The 21,481-nt window shown below is 42.7% G+C and overlaps 3 protein-coding genes across 10 annotated transcripts in view; all 3 read right to left on the bottom strand.

The window, feature by feature from the left end:
* The window catches only part of LOC126494808 (protein FAM104A-like), a 185,565-nt gene that overhangs the window by 89,305 nt on the left and 74,779 nt on the right, over positions 1–21,481 (bottom strand). Inside the window, exon 3 of one of the 8 annotated variants that reach the window (XR_007590065.1) lies at positions 11,802–11,889. The exons of the other annotated variants lie outside the window; for them this stretch is intronic. The gene's annotated coding sequence lies outside the window, so the exon portion shown is untranslated. The remainder of the gene's footprint in view (positions 1–11,801; positions 11,890–21,481) is intronic. 8 annotated transcript variants of the gene reach the window in all.
* Positions 1–21,481, bottom strand: part of LOC126494802 (protein FAM156A/FAM156B-like) — a 100,714-nt gene that overhangs the window by 4,625 nt on the left and 74,608 nt on the right. The window lies entirely within an intron of this gene.
* The window catches only part of LOC126494807 (protein FAM156A/FAM156B-like), a 155,225-nt gene that overhangs the window by 107,662 nt on the left and 26,082 nt on the right, over positions 1–21,481 (bottom strand). The gene's annotated exons all lie outside the window — the stretch shown is intronic.

The raw sequence follows: 21,481 nt of genomic DNA, 5'->3' as shown, positions 1-21,481 counted from the left end.
TAGCATTAAAGCAAGGCCACATGACTAGCTTCCGTTAGTTTTAGCAGTCCTGGATGACAGGCCTCAACTAATATAAAAATGTTATTTCAGGGAAGAAGCTAAAATTTTAGAACAACAGGGAAAAGCAAAGAACTTGAGATTTCACCAGATCAAATTCTTGGTGAGGGCACTCATGTTGACCCAGAGGCTCAAGCACTTTATGAAGAACAATTCTTGTCCCTATGCCACAAAGCAGCCTTTAAATGTTTGGAAAAGGATTCAAGATACCAGAAAACGAATTGAATCATATACTAGGGTTAAACAGGGCTAGAGAGAACCCTTTAGTGACTTTTTACATAGATTAACTAAGGCTGTACAAATAGGAGTAACAGACCCAGATGTTAGATGAGTACGTATTGAATCTCTGGCTTTTGAAAATGCCAACTTAGAATGCAAAAAAATACTTGGGCCTTTAGGGTTAAATCAGCACTAATGGATGAATAGATCCTGCATACAATGAACACTGAGACATTTGACTATCATACTGAATCTTGGGAAGGAGAAGCAATTTCCCAAGGTATGAGGAGACATCAAAATGCCAAATGTTTTAACTATAGTAAAATAGGACACCAGAGAAGGGACTGTAGAGAAGGAATCCCTAGAAATAATGTCTTCTCTGGGAATGGCAAAAGTAAAAGTTAACAACCTCCTAGATTATGCAGAAGGTACGGCAAAGGCTAACATTGGACCACTGAATGCAGAACAACAAAAGACAGACAAGGTAACCCAATACCACTGGGAAACTCCTTGGGGTGCTTCTCTCAGGCCCCAAGTCAAAAATGGTACAATCATTCCCATTCACTGTGGAGGACATGCCTCACTAGGAAAATTAAAAAATCCAAAGCCTTCTATAGAAAGCCATACTGTCCTAGATTAAAGAATAAACATGGAGGATGAATAAAAAATTCTAGTAGGAAATAGAAAACATATATTCTGGCTGACTTCTATAAATGATCAAAGATCAAAGCTAAGAGTGTGTATAAATGGCCTTTTAATTTTGGGTTTGATAGACAGGGGTACAGATGTGAGTATCATTACTCCAGAATCTTGGCATCCAAATTGGTCTCTTCAAGAGACAGATGTTCAATACCTAGGAATTGGAACCCTATCTCGAGTGAAACAAAGTACAAGATGGGTAAATGAATAGGGCCAGAAGGACAAAGAGGAAGGCTAAGGCTGTATGTGGCTAATAATTTATGGGGTTGTGACCTGCTGCAGCAATGGAATACCCAGATTAACATTCCTGCAGTCCCAGAAACTCATAATTCTGGGCAGAATATTATAATGTACTATACACAAAGTTCACCAGCCATTTACACAGTATAATAACACAAGGCAACTGGCAAACCTTTAGAGGTACCAACAGCCATACCTTTAAAATGGTTAAACTGAGAAACTAATATGGGTTAAAAATGGTCATTAACAGAAGACAAACTGCAGGCTTTAAAACAACTGGTACAGGAGCAACTAGATGCTTACCATATTAAAGAACAACCAGCTCTTAGAATTCTCCTGTATTTCTTGTTAAAAAGAAATCTGGTAAATGGAGAATGGTGACAGATCTAAGAGCTGTCAAAAAGGTAACTCAACTTATAGGGCCTCTTAAAGAAGACAGAGGAATTCCAGATTGTAGAATTCCTCTGTCTTCTTTATTATGAAAATGGTGCCTCTTATTGATTTGAAAGATTGTTTTTTCACTATACCTTTACAAGAAAATGACAGAGAAAAATTTTCCTTTATAGTGCCTACTTATAATAATTCTCAACCTACTAGGAGATACCAGTGGACCATCCTTCGACAGGGAATGTTGAATATCCTCACCCTATTCCCTATTCCAATACTTTGTAAGTCAGTCATTGAAAATAATACATAAAAATCCTAAATCTATAATTTACCATTACATGGATGACATGTTGCTATCTGATTCAAACATAGACACTTTAAAAAGAATGTTTGAAGACTTAAAGAAAGTTTTCCGAAGCTGGAATTGCGGGCACTTGTGAGCTGCCCAACCTGAGTGCTGGGAACTGTACTCGGGTCCTCCATGAGAGCAGCCGGTGCTTTTAACCATTGCACAATTGCTCCAGTGTAGTGGGTGCAGTTCCTGAGTGTGGGCTACAATCAGACTCTTGAGCTATTGTTTGACTTACATAAGAAACTTCCTATCTTAGAGAGTGTTGTGTCTCTTTGGCATAGCCAACTCTCTATTTGGAAGTGAAATGCCAGGTCTTGAGATTTTTGAAATTTGAATTCCTAGGCAGTTATCTGCTGGTCTGTTTGGTTTCTAAGCACCAGAGATACAATGATGAATGTGGTCTCCCCGCATTCAAAGACATAAGGTCCCCTAAGGAAGACAGCCAAATAAACAGATAATTAATTTAAAATGCTACGTATGTGGAACATAGTGTGCAGACCCCCCCCCCAAAAGAAAGTTTTCCAAAATGGGGATTACAAATTACTCCTGAAAAAAAAAAAAACAGAAAGGAGATTCTGTCAGTTACCTAGGTTATAAAATAGGTTTACACGAAATTAGAACACAAAAGGCACAAATTAGAAGAGACTGATTGCAGACTCTGAATGACTTTCAAAGATTGTTAGGAAATATTTCCAATCTATGACTGGCTGTTGGGATAACACCTGATCTATTAATTCATTTAAACAAAACCTTAGATGGTGACAAAGACTTAAATAGTCCCAGAGAATTAACAGCTGAGGTGGAAAAGGAATTGATTGTCATTGAATAAAAATTACAGGATGCACATGTGGATAGGGTGAATCCAAATCTTAATTGCATTTCAGTCATATTGCCTTCCAGAATTTCCCCCACGGTAATTTTAATGCAAAGGGAAGACATTATCTTAGAATGGATATTTTTACAACATAAACCAAGTAAAAAATTAAAAACTTATGTGGAAAAGTCTCTGGATTAATTATAAAAGGAAAATTGAGACTTCATCAACTAGCAGGAATAGACCCAGCAGAGATTATAGTGCCTTTTACTACTGATGAAATTTAAAATGTATGGGAAGACAATGAACCTTGGCAAAGAGCTTGTGCTCTTTTTAGGAAGTGTGTTGAAGGCCTCCGAATTCCATAAGAAACATCATGTCAATAGCAAAGGTTTAAAGAAAGAGTTTTCTATTACATGTCAACAAGCTAAGGAAATCATAAAAAGATGTCCTACTTGCTCTTTCTATAACCAAACACTGATACCTGCAGGGATTAACCCAAAGGATACTCAAAGGAATGAAATCTGGCAGATGGATGTGTTCCACTTTACAGAATTCAGAAAATTGAAATATGTACACTACACCATAGAAACATATTCAGGTTTTTAATGGGCAACTGCTTTAAGCTCAGAAAAGGCTGATTCAGTAATCATACATTTATTAGAAGTTATGGCCATTATGGGTATACCTGCATAAATAAAGACAATTAATGGTCCAGCATATGTCTCTAAGAAAATGAAACAGTTTTTTATGTGTTATAATATAAAGCATATTACAGGTATACCAAACAATCCTACAGGTCAGGCAGTTATAGAAAGATCAAATCGAAGGATATGTTTTTAAAAAAAAAAAAAACAGAAAGGGATGGAAAATACCCCAGAAATAGATTACAAAATGCTTTATTAACCTTAAATTTTCTTAACACTAATGAAAAAGGAAGAGCAGCAGCAGAGAAACACTGGATAATAAAAAAGTCTTCTGAATTAAATCAGCTGGTGCATTTCAAGGATGTGTTGACCTCACAATAGAAGCCAGGAGATGTGCTATGTTGGGGAAGGGTTTTGCTCTTGTTTCAACGGGAGAAAAAAAGTTATGTATACCATCAAAATTAATAAAGATTCAGTTTGAAAAAGAGAAATTTCTTGAGAAAGAGAAATGACAGCTCATCCACAGAGGTGACAACCAATGAGGTGGTAAGGAAACCTCATATGGATTGGGGCAGAGTATGTTCTTGTCTTTGCAGGAAAATATTCATCTTCAAAGAGTCAAGAGATCCTGGACAGCTAGATGCCTCAAGAGGAAATGATAACTATCCAGATAGAATCACCAAGCAAAGAAAATTATCACTTATGAGGATGGGCCATCTGAGGTTAAGAATCTCTGAATATGAATTGGAATAATAGTCATGATTCACTTAAAAATCAAAGCTGGCTTTGGAGTTGGACAATGGCTCTATCCTTCTCTAAATCCAAGCGTGTTCTTAAAAGGAAAATTCAGAGTTTCTGTCTCAGGTCAGGAACTATCTGGTCTGGGACAGAAAGAAGAAATAATTTAGAAAAAATGTACTTTTCTTAATACATATTTTTGTCTCTATCACACATTTTATTGAATATATGTCTGTATAAACAATGAGCAATTAATTTTCCTGAAGTAATCTTTGAACTTTCCAGGAAGAAGATGAGGCCCTACAACTCCACCTGGTTGATATGACATCATGAAGCTGATAGTGCTACTATAAGTCCTAATTTGTGTACCAGCTGATCAAGATGGTTCCAACTTGGTTAGGTGAAATGATGCACTTTTTTACAAAGTTCTGGACAGAACTCCAAATAGGAACCTCAGAAAAACCCTACTGAATACTCAGACTATTTGCAATTATACCAGACAGTAATCTTGAACCTTAACCATCATTTTACTTTCACAGGATCCCATAGAAAGAACATCACCCTCATGACAGCTGGAAGTAATTCTAGAAGACAATGCCCCCTCTCCAACAAAGTTTGTCCTCAGGGTTAGGGACATTATTTAGTGGTTGATTATAACTGTTATAGGATTGGGAGATGGGGAAAATTATGTAAGCTCAGGGATCTCTTTGAAAAAAAGGGAGAAATTGGATGGGATAATAGATTAGTATGAGCTTACTCGAATTGATAATAATAGTGAGTAATAGAGTGAATACTTGTGAGCTATTATTTGCATTGCAGGATTTGTTTGCTGTTCCCTGTTCAAGGAGAGGACTGTGATTTGTGAGTCAACCCCTAAATAAATAGCCCTTTATTATACTCAATTCTGAGTTAGTGTGGGATTTTGTTTTAGTGTCTGTCTTCAAAAGACAACACAAAAGGACATAAAATTAAATTAAGCAACACTAGGGCTGTAGGAGGGGATTAGGAAAGGGAGGGGAGAAGGGATAACAGAGAGTAGTAACGGGGGTGAATACAGCTCAATTATCTTATGTGTATATATGTAATTATCACAATGAAAGCCTCCCTTTTGATGATTAATATACACTAATAAAAACTGCAAAAGACAAAGCCACATTTGATGGGTGGCTGGGCACTGTGTCCTTTTTGGGTTATCAAATGTAGCAAGTGATGTTTGACTCCTGAATACCAAGGATCAGAACAATAAGCTTTATTGCCTTGGACTCCCAGTACCTAGCACATGCTGCTTTGTGGGTCTTTGGGAGACATTTCCCACACATCTGCTGCTCAAAGCATTGGGTCTCCACTCACAGAGGGACCAGCTCTTCCAGATCCCACCTAAAGTCTTTCCTATATCCAACAGTATTTGCTATCTGGTTGTAACTGCTTCTGTAGTTAGCTGCCCTCCTACCATGTCAATGGCTCCCACTGCCTAGCACAGTATGTGAATACCCTGCCCCAGACTCTGAATCTTTCCTACCTCTCCTGTACTCATTCCTCCTGATCTTGCTAATCCTCCAGTCACCTTTACACCTGACCCCTCTCTTCTTTCAACTATCTCCTGAGGTAGGACATTCGCAGTGAAGCTAGCCCTGAGCACTTCACTTAACAGTGCACGCTGGGCCAGAGCTAGGCATGGTAGTGCAAAGCCTTTAATCTCAGCACTCTGGAGGCAGAGGCTGGTGAACTCTGAGTTCCAGCCTAGCCTGGTCTACAGAGTGAGATCCAGGACAGTCAGGGCTACGTAGACAGGATACCCTGTCTCCAAAACAAAAGAAAACGAAAGCACAACAACAAAAAAAGTGTCTTCCCTTGTATGACAGTCCAAATAGTGCAGCACTGACACACACACCTTGGCTTTAACCAACAGTTCCCACATTGGATTTAGAGCCTGCTCAGAAGGGAGAAATCCTGTCTGGTACTGGAATGCACAGCCTGGTGGAGTAGTGAATTTTGGAGGAGATTCTACAACTGCTCTTTTACTAAACCAGCATAATTCCTGACTACATTCGAACTGTTTTCCCTCATACCCATAGAAAAGTGTTGTCCTCAACTCTCACTAAGGAAATGTCACTTTGTGACAGACACAGATCAATGCAAAAAACACACTGATCAAAATGCAGAGTTCTGAAGTCAGGTCCCAACAGATACATCTACAACAAATGTCCTGCCGCTATGACTCAGGGATCATTGTGGAAGAAGGCTCAGAAAGAATGTAAGAGCTGGAATAACACAGCCTTTGCTGTGAGACAGTTTGTGTGGTGACCTAGTGAAGCACTAACTTGGATGGTCTTCAGCTCCTGACCTTCCTGCCTCCAACTGCCCAATCCTAGGATTACAGGCCTGCACCCCCAGGCCATGATTTATGCATTGCTTGTGCTAAATCCAGAGCTGTCTGCATGAGAGCCAAGCACCCTAACCACAGAGCTAACATCTCCAGCCCTCCTTGGACATTTTCTAGGGAAAATCATCTCATGGAATGAAGTAGAAAGACCACGCACATTCACTTCAGAAAAGTACGATCCAAGAGCATTTCCAAGAATGCTAGTACTGGAGACATGAGCTTAAACAAGTACTTCCATCCTTTGTTAGTAGAGGCAGGGATGATGGCAGAACAATGTGGGAGATTATAGCAAAGGCAATTACCTCCAAGTGCTGTCATTGGGCACGTTTACAAGTGGAATAACACGGTTCAGGCTGTGAATTGCTCTGAGCCCTTCACATGCCTTCTCTTACCCAGGGGAATGTGACCCATGAAAGACCAACAAAAGATCCCATAATTCTTTCACGTGTGTTAGTTCTCTGCCTCTAAGCTAAAGGAACATGCCCCAATGCCAAGAGACAGTGCTGTCTCTGGTTCTGCTTTCGTCCTGACAGATATCTGGTGGAATGGCTGCACAGAGCATTTGTGATCGCAGGTGAAAATGTTGACTTCTGAAATGGCTCAGTAACTGAAAAGGCTGCCTGATAGTGGGTAGCTTCACCCAGAGTTCACGCAAAAGTCTATTCTGGGACTACTCTTAGAAACCAGAAAAAAAGTCAAAGCCAACGAAATATAAGGCAAAAAACACAAATGAAGGTGCTCACATCTAGAACCTGAGTAATAGACCTGAAGACCATTCCTTCAAGAGGACTGCTAGCTCAGGGTTCACATTGCTCATGTCCATGTCTCACCCCACCATTTGTAATCTTGTATCTATATCCTGCCCACCATTTGTGATCTTGTGCCTATGTCCCTACTCCAGCATTTGTATGCTGGCATGACCCTCTTTTATGAATAGGAGGTACCAGTTGGTCCCACGTTGGTAAAGTTATTTGGGATGGTTGGATGAATTTTTTCAAGAGGCACTTGGAAGAGAACCTGACACACACAGCACACAGGAGGTATTCCTCATCTCCTAGCAAGTCATCATGGTTAAAAATGTCTGCCCAGGACAGTCACACTGACCACGAGAGTCATCTGTTCAAACTCAGGCCTATGAAACAGAAGTGGGGAGAGAGTATCACCCTCTTCCTGCTCTCCCCCAAGGTCACCAAAGGTCAGTTCAGAAACACCTTTGTTCCAACACTCTCCATTCAAGATGAGACCTGCCTCCTCAGCATTCCCTTTCAGACTTAAGACCTTCAGGATTTTGACTGAAACAGGGCTCTGGGTGTGCCTAGGAACAAAGATTTCCTCAGAGAGTTTCTTGTACTCTGACTGGGTGATGGTTAGAAGGACCAGTGGCCATGTTTCAGAGGACTTTGGTAGAGAAATCATTTCAAACATTTTCTCTGCAGACTGATTTACATACTAGTATTTCCAATAAATGGACTGACTAGGTGAGAACAGTTGCCTGGCATGGGATTCCTCTCTGTATGCTATGAATATGTTTTATTGGTTAATAAAGAAGCTGCTTTGGCCTATGGTGGGGCAGAATATTAGTAGGCAGAAAATCTAAACTGAATGCAGGAAAGAAATGGATACCAGCAGATGCCATTTAGCTGCTGAAGGAGAAAAACACCAGAACCTTGTTGGTAAGCCACAGCCGCATGGCAAAACACAGATTAATAGAAATGGGGTAATTTAAGATGTAAGAGCTACCTATAAATATGCCTGAGCCATCAGCCAATCGGTGTTATAATTAATGTAGTCTCTATATCATTATTCTGGTATGGGCAGTCAGGAAACAAAAGTACAGACTGCATTTACATACTGGTGCCCAAACAATTGGGGCTAGCCAGCGCAGATTGCCACCCACTTCCCATCTGGGGGCTTGTATGCTTGCTCAGGGTTAGGCACAAAATAGTCGAGAGCAGGTCAGCAGCTTAGCACTCCCTCCCTGGGCAATCAGTGGACCGGGTCTTCTAGGTGTGCACAGGCAGGAGAACATGGCAAATTCCTGCCGCCATGCACAGATCACACAGCATGCTGCATGGCACATTTAGCTTTAATCAGAAAAAAAAAGGTTTATGTGCTGCATGGTGCTTCCCAGAACTGAGAAGTAAGCACGTTTCCCACCCAGCAGTCCCAGAGCTGGTAATAAACATACCTCTGCCATATTGAAAGGCCAAGAGAGGTGAAGCCAGCATCCAGGGCTGCTGAGACCACACTGTTTACTATTTGAAAATGGTCCTAATCAAAAAAGAATTCCAAATATACAAGAAGACAGATTCAGACATAAAAGACCTTTAAACAAGACACAGTGTGTTTTTAAATTGTACATAGGCGAGAGAGGAGAGAAAGAGAGAGAGAGAGAGAGAGAGTTTAAAGATACAATAAAAGTAATATAAGAGTACAGGCAGACATAGATTAAAGGAATTCTAAAAAGCCACATAAAGATAGAAAATACACAGACAGTTTGGATTGTGTTTTCTTTAAAGTTTTTGGCTGTTAAAGAGCTAACTGCAGAGAGACATTTGATTGTGGGGAATGCTAAGCTAAACATATATATGTATATATATACATATATATATGTATATATATATTTTAAAGGCAGCTTGTCTTCAAAATTTGAGTCTAAGTATATGTTACTCTGGAAAAGAGGTTCTTCTCTTGTTTCCAAAAAAATAAGAAGCTATGGATTCCTTCCAGGATAATGTGGTTTGATGAAAGGTCTCCGTGAACCCTAAAAATACTTCACCCAACAAACAGGAGAAAGCAATTTGAAGAAAACAATGCCCAACTTGCAAAAATGATTGTTTATAAATGTTTTCATTTAAGGGGCGTTGATTATGAGTGATTAATAGTCAAAATAAATTACTTTAAAAAATAGGGGGATATGATTAGAGATGAATACTTTAAATTGGTATGTATATTGGTCTATTGATAAAAATTTAAGGTTGATTTTGTTATACCATGTATAAGTATTTCTACACTTCTTTAAGATATTGTGTTTGTACATCTCATTTAAAACTGTAATGTATAGTTAAGAAATATAGATTAATAGAGTCATCTATAATAATCAGAATTTTAATTATGTAGTTTAGGTTTTTCTAGACATACAGAGATATATTTCAGTTAGATAGTAGTCAACACTTCAAAGACCTAGAGAACAAGGCAAAGGCGGGTGGCTTTCTGTGAGATTGAAGCATAGGTATGGTGGTGCACACCTTTAATACCACTTGGGAGACAAAGGCAGGTGGATGTCTGAGTTTCAGGCCAGCCTGGTCTATAGAGTTATATCTAGGACTGCCAAAGAAAACAGAAAAACCCTGCCTCAAAAAAGAAAAAAATATATAATAAAAGAAATACGATTTTTTAAAAAGCCATGTAAAAATGGTAAATACACAGAGAGTATGGATACTGTCACAGACTTTCATGTCATCCAAAACTCCAGGCATGTGATAGATCACATTGTTCTTGGCCCTATCATTGGGTACCTAAGACATTTCCAGCCCTGACTATTGCAGAATACTCAACACACATTATTTTGTATCAACCTTCATGTACATCTTAAGTGGTTTCTTTGGTATATACCTGGTCATCTTCGGTGGGCATTTCATTTTGCTTTACTTATATTTAGTTTAGTTTATGTATTGAAAGAGAGTCTAAATATGTAACTATAGCTGGCCCAAAACTCAATGTATGGACCATACCATCCAAACAATCATATAGATATGTCTTCTGCTGCATCTTGATACCTGGGATGGCCTATCATGCCCTGTCAATTGTGGAGAATATACTTAGAGTTGGGGGGTTGTGTGTAAGTCATGTGGCCCAAAGCCTGGAAATAGAGTCTTCTGACATGCATTCAAGTCTAATTGGCTCGTGAATGCATACAACCCATGGAGATACAGTTTCTTGAACAAAAAAAAAAAAGACCACATTTTCTAGACACGGATTTCGATCATTAGATCATAGCCATGAACCTAGGAATAGGATACAATACCTCATTTGGGAGGTCAATGTGCAGCAGAAAAACAAAGATCAAATTTGTACCTAGTCTTGTGAAACACCAATTTCCACCTCACCTGATTGTAGGAGACCATGTCTCATTGTCTCTGGAACAAGTCCAAGTTGCCTGGATGTCAAACTCTGATTCAGGACTAACTGCTATGGGATGGTGAACGATGGAGAGTGGCCTTGAGGGAAGACAGACAGCTGATCTCCCAGAGATGAAGGCTTAAATGAGGTGTAAGGAAGGTGGGCCATCCTTATAGTGGTTTCTCGGGCACTGGAATCTGGACGTGTCTGTCAGCAGGATTCTTTTTCAGGCAGACTGGCTCATTACCTGCAGCGAGAATGCAGGTAAGTGGGGAAGAGGAGACAGGACTAGGTAGGCTATCACCTTGAGGAGCCAGCTAGATTTCTTTTTTCTTTTCATGTGAAATCAAGTTCCACTCCCTGCTTGTGGACCCTCAGGCTATCAGCCGCCCATGACTAGCCCTCACCCCCAGTGGACAGTGTGGAAACACTGAGGGGACATGCCAGAGGCTCTGTGGCCTTGCTGGGACTCATTGCAACCAAAGAAGCATTTCCAAGGTGTTGTGAGGGACCTAACAGTGGAGGGATGAAAAAACTGGTCCCAAATTCTATCCTCAGGGTGTTCCTGAAGGAGGGGGATGTTTATGGTTAGGCCCATTGTAAAGGAGTGAAAACCCTTCCCCGCCCTCCTTTGACAGGCTGGGATTGCCTTTCTCTTAGAGTCCATGCAAGACTACAAGTTTCCATTTGTTCGTCTATGTCTGCTTCCTAGAGGAACATGCTGAAACTGCTCAGTGTGTCTTACATGACTCATCAAGCTGATGCAAGCAGTAGCCTGCTGTTCAAGGAAAGGTCAATGTGAACATCTATGTATTCATTAAAATGTACTGAATTTGTATATTTATCGGGCTTGGAGGTCAGGTCTCGTACAGCTCAGTCTGGCCACAAATTTGCTTTCTAACAATAATATTCTTCAGATTTTGATCCTCCAACCTCCAATTCCCAAGTGCCAGGATTCAAGGCCTGAGCAACCAAACCTGCTTTATGTGAGGCTTGGCATCAAACCAAAAGCATTCTGTATCATAGCCATTTTTATCAATAAAAGTACAGTCCCAGCCCCACTAAAGGGGTGGTAAGAACAGAAATAATGGGTTCTTCACAGCAGTGAACACACGAATACCATTGTACTTAGTCCATACTCACAAGCTCCATTGTCCTCACTTGTCCCCCTCTGCCCTTCTGCTTAGCCCCTTCCTCACCAAAACAGGATCTCTGGAGAGCCAATCATCATCTACAAGGGCAACATTATCCTTCATTAGTGATGGCCACAGAATTTGAGTGTTATGGTCACCTTTTTGTCTCTCTCTCTCTCTCTCTCTCTCTCTCTCTCTCTCTCTCTCTCTCTCTCTCTGATATTATAAAAGGGAGGAGCACAGTGGGCTTTGGCATGCTGTACCCAGGGAAGGATTAACAGGTCCTGGAACCTCCAAGCAAATCTGGGCATGTTGGGTATAATTTAACTGCTGTGCTGTGTCGCCATCTACTGATGACTCCCAGCTCAACATCTATACCTCCATCTTGGTGATGGTCCTCAGTTTCTAGTCTCCTCCCATACAACTCTTCCTGGATATTCTCAGGGATCCTGTGCATCAACATGGACTCACACTCATCAAACATTTGCAAATTTATGCCTCCTCTAGTCTCGGGAGTTTTTGAAAGGCTCCACCACCTACTGAACTGGAACAGTGCCTCAGAATCCTCCTCTGCACCCACCATCCCTAAGACATGCATACTGTCTAGATGACATGCCAATTCCTCTCTCACCCTCTCTGCCTCTTCTCCCCACTTCTTCACTCTTATTGTTACAAGAAGACATGCAGTGACATACAGAGGGTTCCTGAGACACAAAGACCTTCCCACAGGTTGCCATGGCATTGCTACTTGTACACAGTATGGAAGCGTGTGTGGTGAGTATGTAAGCATGTATGATGATTGTGCAGGTGTGCATGAGTATATATATATATATATATATATATATATATATATATATATATAATCAGCGTGTAGTGTGCAAGAGCCCAAGAGCGGCAGGTGCACAGTAGCCTGGAATCCCCAGAGTGCAGCAGTATGTGGGATGTTGAATGTGTTGTATCTGGGTTGCAAATCAGGTGCTGAGAAGCAGTGGCACTGTGTGGAGACAGAAAAAGAAAGCCCAGTTTCAGACCTTGAACAAAGGTGGTCAGAACTAGATGGAGGACAAAGGGGAAGGATGTGAGACCTTTCCAGAGTGAACTGCGAGGGAGGCTCTGCTTTCCCTCCACTGGACTGAAGACAGGACTCTGTCTCAGAAGCAGCTCTGTACAAGCAGAGCCTGCTGGCTTCTGGGAATGCATCCCTTGCTCTCAGTGAGGAATGCACAGTGAAGAATCAGCTGCACGTTGGCCATATCATGTTTTCCACTTTCCATTGCTCTTCATGAACAAGGGGGTAGGGGAATGGGCGAAGAGGGAAGAATAGCACCAGCTGTGATTCAAATGACCCAAGAAATACTCTATTCAGGATACCACATCATAATCGGCCATCACGGTTTTTATTGGTCCTCGTCCAGGTTTTTTCCTCTTTTTTTGTTTTGTTTTGTTTTTTCCTCTCTTTAAGCTGAAAGCTTATGCCAGCATTAGCAGAATGACCTTGTGGTCACCAAACCCCGTTATCTATCCCTCTGCCCTGCATAGGCTGGATCACCTCTCATCTCTTAATTGGTTCTGGGCTGGGTAACTGAGCGTAGAATTTTGAAGTAGTTATGGCTGGAGGAGTTAATTTGAGCTCTGATTAGAGCACGGAGGTTTTTGTATCTCCATGCCTTTCTACTGGCAGAGAGAAGGTGAAGACTGAAATCTGTTCCCAGGGTCTGAATGTGTCCTTACACATGGACCTCAAGGTATGGGAAACACAGACCAATACCAAGAATGTCCTCTTAAACTGTCCATTATGAGATGACACCCAACCCAAAGCTCTCTGGACTGGGAAGGATAGAAGAATGTTTCAAGTGCTTGGCACAAATTTTGTGTTCCAGGCAGACAAGAGGGACATATGAGACAACCAGCAAAACTACCTGCAGGCCTTGTGCTTTCACCGCCCACTTCCCCACACCTAATCCCTAGTTTCATTCCCAGCTCTACATCAGAACACCCATGACTGCCTTCCCTGCTCCCTGACCCATCTACTGTGTTTCCTACACATCTTACCCTTCCAACATCACTCCCTACACTTGATCCTTTGGTCTACAGCCCATCTCCAACACACACTGCTGATAACCCAAGGACAACTCCTCCCAGGCTAACAAGTACAATAAAGGCAGACACACACCTCTACTCCTGCTTCTGGGATCTGATCCCACCAAGCTCATCCCCAGCTCTGTAGCTGGACACCTGCTGTGGTCCCCTCTCCTCTCTGACCTTATACCCAAAGCAACTTAAAGACCTCCTCCTCTAATCCTCCCTCCCTAAATTCATCCCCATATCCCAGACTCCAACACCAGCAGGCATTGCATGTGGCTCTTTCACCAATCTGTGCAGGTAGATCCTGTGTCCTGGTAGCCACACCCCCCTTAATAAATGCAAATGGTGTCTGTGTATCTGCGGTTTGCTGATGTCCTGGTGGATGGCTGGGAGGCAGATGCTTAGTTCCATGGCTTGGGGGAGCACACTGGGATTTACAGGATGCAGAGTACAAAGTGTGGCAGGGGAGGTAGTGCACACTGCCTGCAGGAGTATTATGTGCTGACAGGTTGATGGGGCTACAAGGGGAGGGGAATGATGATGGGCTGTGCCCTGGGCCTAGGGCCTAGAGAGTGGGGATGTGCAGACAGGAGATTAGTTCTTCATCACTTCCTCCAATAGGTGCTGGTGAACTTGAGCCTCTGGGGGCTGCAAACTTGTGCACCCACTTTGGAAATGTCACTATGGAAGTTTCTCAGAAAAAAATGGAGTCAGTCTACCTCAAGACTCAGCAATACCACACTTGGGCATTTACCCAAAGGATGCTCACCCATAACACGTGGATATTTGCTCAGCAATGCTTATTGTAATTGTGGCACAATAGACAGAAGCTAGAAACAACCTAGATGCCCCCTCAAAAGAAGAATGGATAAAGAAAACGGGACACATTTATACCATGGAGTATTACTAAGTTGTTGAAAACAATCACATCATGAAATTGACAGGCAAGCAGATAGAACTTGAAAAAAATCTTCCCGAGTGAGGTAACCCAGCCCAGAAATACAAACAGTGTATATACTAACTCACAAGTGGGTATTAGAGATGTAATGCAAAGAATAATAAGGCTACAATCCTTAACCTCAAAGAAGCTAGGATGCAAGGAGGGCCCTAATAGAGAAACATGGATTGAGCTAGGACTGGGAAATAGATGAGATCTCCTGGGTAAACCGGAGGCAAGTGGTAGAGTGGAGGGTATGGGGGATGAGAACAGGAGGGAACCAGATGGGCAAATAGTGGGAGGGATGGACTACTTGAAGAGCAATGAAAGAGACATCTTAATAGATGAAGCCATTATGGGGTTAGAGAGAAACCTGGGCTAGGGAAATTCCCAGGAATCCACAGGGTGATCCCAGCTGAGACTCCTGCCAGTGGTGGAGAGAATGCCTAAACTGGTCTTTTCCTGTAAACAGATTGGTGACTACCGCAATTATCACTATAGAACCTTCATCCAGTAACTGATGGAAGCAGATGCAGAGATCTATAGACAAACCACTGGGCCAAGTTCAGGAAGTCCAGTCGAAGAAAGGGGAGAGGGTTTTATGTGCAAGGCAAGGTCGAGATCGAGACAGGGAATCCCACAGACAGCAGACCCAATCTCCTGGGACCTCATGGACTCTGGATCAACATATGGGAAGTGTAGTATGGATTCTAATTGGTATTAATAATGAAAACACAGAGTCAGCTATGAGGGGTGAAAGCTGAAGGGTCAGAGAAGCAGAATGGGCAGTCACAGCAGAGTTGTTACCTCTACCAATGCTCAGACCAAAAGGACAATCCTGTCCTCAGACTGAACTCAGACTGCTTCAGACTGCCCTGAATTCCTGTGTCCTCCTGCCTTGTATTCCTCTCTCCACCCAGGCATGTCACTCCTGTCTCCACCTCCCTAGTGCTGGGGCTGAAAAGGTGGGATCCCAAGTGCTGAGATCACCTTTGTGTGAGCTCTGTTTCTCTTTTAGAGAAATTCAGTCTCTTCTAGGACAGGGTGGCCTTCAACTAATAGAGTTTCCTCTGCCTCTCTCTCCCAAGTCCTGGGATTAAAGGGTGTGCCACCACTCCTTGGCCTCTAGTGGCTTAGCTCTGTACTCTGATGTCCAGGCTTTATTTCTTAAGACACAAGCAAAATATCACTACCAGGGAGCCTGAATGGGACAGAGCTAAGCTCTCTATAAGTGAGCAACAGTTGTGTGACTTTGTCTGATTGTAGGATCCCTGGCATTGGCACCAGGATCTATCCCTGGTGCATGAGCTAGCTTTTTTGGAGCCCACTCCCTATGGGGAAATGCCTTGTTCAGGCTTGATGTAGGGGAAGGGCCTTGGTCCTGCCTCAACTTCATATGCCAGGCTTCCTTGACTCCGCATAGGAAGCCTTACACTTTCTGGGATGCCTATTGGGGGTTGGGGGTGGGAAGTGGGAGGGAATAGGAGGAGGTTAGGGAGGGGGAACTGTGGTGGGTATGTAAAATGAATAAAAAGTTTAAAATCTTAATGCAGATGGGAAGGACTTGGTGCTGCCCCAACATAACATTCCAGACTTTGTTGACTCCCCATGGGAGTCCTTACCTGTTGCTAGGTGTAAATGGGGCACGGATGCGGGGTAATGAAGAAAGCAAGAGGAGGGGTGGGAAGGAGAAATTTGGTTGGAATGTAAAATGAATTTTTTTAAAAAAAATGGATTTTTTTCCTTCTCCCTTGCACTCACCACTGTGACTGGGGAGAGCTTGGGGGAGTGGGAGGGTGGAGATGGATAAAGGGTGGATATAGGAGCAGGGAAGAAGATATCTACATTAAGGGAGCCTTTTTAGAGTTGGCAAGAGACTTGGTTCTAGAGGGGATCCCAGGTGTCCACAGGGATGTCCCCAGCTAGGTCCTTGGGCAGCAGAGGAGAGGGTGCCTGAAATTACACCACTGTGTGCTAGTGTCTTGGGTGAGGGAAGGTACCCTGCAGGCTAAAGAAAGAAAAGGTAGACACAAAGCATGCACTAAACCTCTGACCTACAATCCGTCCTGCCTGCCAAATATCCAATGGTGAAACAGAAAATGGCCAAGTAGCCGATCAATGTCTGATTTATCGTCCTAAGGCCCACTACACGAGAAGGAACCCATAGCTGACACTACATGGCTAACCAAGAACGAGAGATGAGATAGTCCAGAGACCTAGGGTAAGACCAAACACCACTTCTCTTAAGAAAAATCACTGAAATATTCCCTAATGACATTCTGCTCTGCTCACTGATCAGTGCCTTATCCAGTCACTAGAGGCTTCTTCCAACAGCACATGGGAACAGATGCAGAGTTCCACAGCAAGATGTTATATGGAGAGAGAGAGAGCCTAAATTAGAGGTCTCCACCAAAACTCTTCCACCAGAGCCCAGGAAATCCCATGGAAAAGAAGGTTAAAGAGTGTAGAACCAGAGGAGATGGAAGACACCAGCAGAAAATTAAACAAGGTGTATATGAGCTCACGGAGACTAGTGAGTATTCACAAGGCCGACCAGAATCTATACTAGGTCTGTTGAATATATGTTACAGATATCCAGAAGGCTTAGTATTTATGTAGGACTCCTGACTGTGAGAACAAGGGGGTCTCTGAACCTTGTGCTTGCTGTCGGGACTCTTCTCATGTTGGACCGCCATGTCCATCTTGGACATAAAAGATTGTCTCTATCCTAGTTTCTTTGTTGCTTTCTTTTTATCTGTTTATAGGCTGATCTTTGCTAATGAGTGACAAAAAAGAGTGGATCTGGAGGGGAGGGAAGCATTGGAGGAAATGGTAGGAGCAGAGGGAGGGAAAACCATAATCAAGATATATTATATGAGAAAGGAATTTATTTTCCACAGAACAAAAAACTGTGTAGATAAGGACGGTGGATAATTAGACACTTACTGAATCAAGAAGATTTTTTTAAAGCCGTATTTCAATGTGTGTGTGTGTGTGTGTGTGTGTGTGTGTGTATCTGCTTGTAAGGGACTGGAGGCCATAAAAGGGCATGTGATTGTCTGGAGGTCATAGGTTCTTTGCATTTGTGGGGTGCTCCACAAGGCCTTCTGCAACTAATCCCCAGTCCTGTGCAAGAGTGTTACATGCTGCTGCCAAGTGCCAGGCCATCTGCATTTTACTATGTTCACAGCACTTCCTGGGCTCCTTTTGGGTTTCTTCACAGTTACACAAGCCACACTGCACGTCCTCAGGATTAGCCCTAGAACAAGTGGGACGAGCTTTGTGAATGGAACATATGGAAGGCTGAAGGAATCATGATTGTGAAGTCAGGCTCAGTATGACTTTGAAAGGCTTTGGACCACAAATGTGCAACCTGCTGGACAAATATTCACATCCTGTCAAGGAGTCATCTCTCCATTCTCTTCTACTTCATTGTCCAGATATCACCTATGGGACATTCTTTCAAGCACAGTGCTGGAGCCTGGGCCAGTGGTAGTGTGTCTCTCACCAGCCCAGGTGCATGATAAAGGTAAGAAAAGGGACCCTTCCTAATGTGTGCAGCAAACACTCAGGATGCTGTAGACATCTTGTATTTACTTAAAGGCCACATTGAACTCCAAGGATGCACTGGGGAAGGTGGAGAGATCCTAGTATGGATGCTCTTCAGAACATGTCAGTCACAGCATCCTGTACCTGGAGTATATCAAAAACCCATTTAGGCACCCAGCAAAGGTAAGGCTGTATTCATGGGGGGATTTACATATGCTCGGACTTCTGCAGGTTTCTCAGCAAATTTGTGAAGGAAGGTGTTCATCATTGTAGGAAGGGGGAACACTAAGTGAGCTCTGTTCTGAGGGAGGTGAGAAAGTGGAGGAAGCCCAGGGACAGATGGACAAAAGACTTATTGGGCAATAGGGAGGTCTGCCAAAAAAAAAAGGTGAGCAGGGAATCATGGGAGCACAACAAATGTGTAGATGTATAGACATTATGTAGGGCTACCTCTAGGGAAAGGGGGCAATTGTGGGCAACCTGATGACGTATATATGGCATTTCTCATTCCTGAGAATCCTGTTCCTAGACTACGGATATGTGAATATGGGAAAACTCAGAGACACGTCGCAATTACAACAGATGAAGGGGAACTGAACGCAGTTGAGTTACTAGAAGGCTGGGATAAATTTTGGACAAACTTTGGCCCAAATGAAAGTACTTGTTTCTTTCTTTTCTCAGACTCTGGACATCAAAATGGGACCAGATTTGTAAAATATAACTTGGAGTGGCATAGTGCTGTAGAGGTTTCTAGAACAAAAAAAAAAAAACTGGCTTCTAACAGAAGTACAATATACTCTTACTGAGGGGGGCCATCAGGGTAAAAACAAGACGTCTCTATTTGGTGGGAGTGATAACCAGTCTTACCACACAGGTTCCTGGAAGAGTACATTTTCTGAGGAACCCAGGGAAAGTAGGACTTCTTCAGTCACAGATTAGATATGAAAAAATGTGTACCCAATGGCCTAGGGGAGGACAAAATCCTGGTGGCTAATTATGGGTCTCTTGGATCAGGAAGCTTGGCTGGGAAGGGAAAATGGCAGGGGAACCAGCATCCTAGCCTGCTCCTTCCTCTTCTGAAGAAAGACAGCAAGGGCTAGCTAGCCTGGGAAAAGGAGTGAGGCAAGAGCAGAGAGAGGGAGTTCTGAGGATACATGTCCCTTTGCCCTGGATGAGCTGTCAATGTCCCCACAACACACTGTAACATATGGGCAGGTCCCAGCAAGAAGAAAACCAGCTCAGTACCCTGGGGACTCTAATGATCCTCCTTTACCTTTGCCTTCAGGTCCCAGCAATGGTCAGCATGGCCAGGGGCTGTCCACTGCAAATGGGAAATTGTTTTTTGCACAAAGAGGCAAAGGGAACTCCTGAGCTCTGACTTGAGGTACACTGCTGTAATCTAGATTATTGGACTTAAAAGATTATATGCCCCTCCTGGGACTGACCATTTGATAAAAGAGTCCAGGAGTCATTAGGGATTAGTCTCTTAGTTGTTTAAATAAGATGCCACAAGACACTGGGTCACCTCAAAGAAGAGCTGAAGGACTGGAGAGGAACAGGCTTTCCCTTTTATTTGGATCCGGTCTTTCTCTGTCTCATTGACATGCATGTTCTCCATGAATCCCATATATCATACAGAAGTGGTGGCTATGGATGAGGGTGTCAACTAATGCTCATAGAATAGAAGCGTTGTTCTCTGAGAAACAGCAAAAAACTTGGTGCAATGCATAGAGGTAGGGCTGTGGGGGAAGATGGGAAGTTGATTATCATATGCCTTGAGCAGGTGCTTAATGTATGTCTGTGTTCTTCCTGTGGATGTCCTATGTGAGCAGATATGTTTCTTTTCATGCCCATAAGGAAGTTGTATTGATTTGACTTCCACATATACTTCAGGAATTGGCCACCTTGTTCTTGGGGAGACTTTCTGTTGGACTGAAACTCAAGATGAGCCTGGATGTGTTGAACAGTGATCCCAATTGAGGCTCCCACCACTCTGCGCCTCAGCAGAGCTAGGGTCCTGGGGGCAAGTCGCCATGCCTGGCTTTTCACACTAAACTCGGGCATTCATGTTTGTTCCACAAGCACCAATGGTTAATGAGATAACTCCCCAGACTCTTCTAAAGGCCATTTCACAGAACTGGCCTGAGCCTGCCCAGGTCTTGTGTTTGCTGTCTGAACTGCTGGGAGTTCATATATGCAGATGCTCTTGGATGATCATGCACCCAAATAAATTCAGGCAGCACAAAGTGATCTGTAATGGCTTTAAAAGGAAAAAAAAATGCAATAAACGTAGGGGAATGTGGAAGGCTGGGTGGGTTTGGGAAGAGGTGGGGGTAAGTGAGGGGACTATGATGAAATCAATTGTATGAAAATCTCAAAGAAGTAATGATGAAAATTTTATAGGTTTTTGATAGGTTTTTTTCTCGGCGTCTCTCTCATTTCCTTTCTCAACTAAGTCTGCTGTCACCCTGTCATATGTACGCCTACAAAGCACTGAAGCTTTGCTGCTTGGGCTCTCAGACTCCAAAATCGTGACTGAAATAAACATTTGAATGAGGTATGCAGTATAGTCATTCAGTATTAAAGTATCACTAGGAGCGAGTCTCTTCAGCAAGCTATATTAATGACAGTGCATTACCAGTCACAAGATATTTCTCAAGTCCACAGGATAAAGCTTTCCTGTGATGCTCACTGAGCAGAGGAATTCTAGAAGAGAAAACACATGAAAATCTGAGAACAGAAAACAGCAGAGGATAAAGCAATGTGTGCCCAAGCCCTTTGACATGAGTACAGTTCCATGAAGCCTTGTGGTAGAAGGATGATTAGAGAAACCCGTGAAATTCTCTAATATTCCCACATGTATGCCATGGCTTGTGCATGTGTGAACTCGCACAAACACAGGCACACAATTGAAATGCAAGAATAAACTCATGAAAATTGGAAATTATATTACGGAAAGCACGTGGGTTCAGAAAACCCAGGAGAGACACCATCTCCAGGTGTCCAGGAGTCTAGGTATGGGAGTAACCCAGCTTGGACAGTGTCGCTTGCTCCACCCAATGCCTTTCCTCAGTCAAGTACTGAGGCAAGAAAGAAGAAAATGGGCCCAAAGCCTGAGA

The sequence above is a fragment of the Alexandromys fortis genome, unplaced genomic scaffold (assembly GCF_014885135.2).
Source record: "Alexandromys fortis isolate MF-2015 unplaced genomic scaffold, M_Fortis_MF-2015_v1.1 scaffold_403, whole genome shotgun sequence".
Classification (NCBI taxonomy): Eukaryota; Metazoa; Chordata; class Mammalia; order Rodentia; family Cricetidae; genus Alexandromys; species Alexandromys fortis.
The sequence above is the reverse complement of the archived record's forward strand: the minus strand, read 5'-3'. Positions and strand labels throughout refer to the sequence as shown.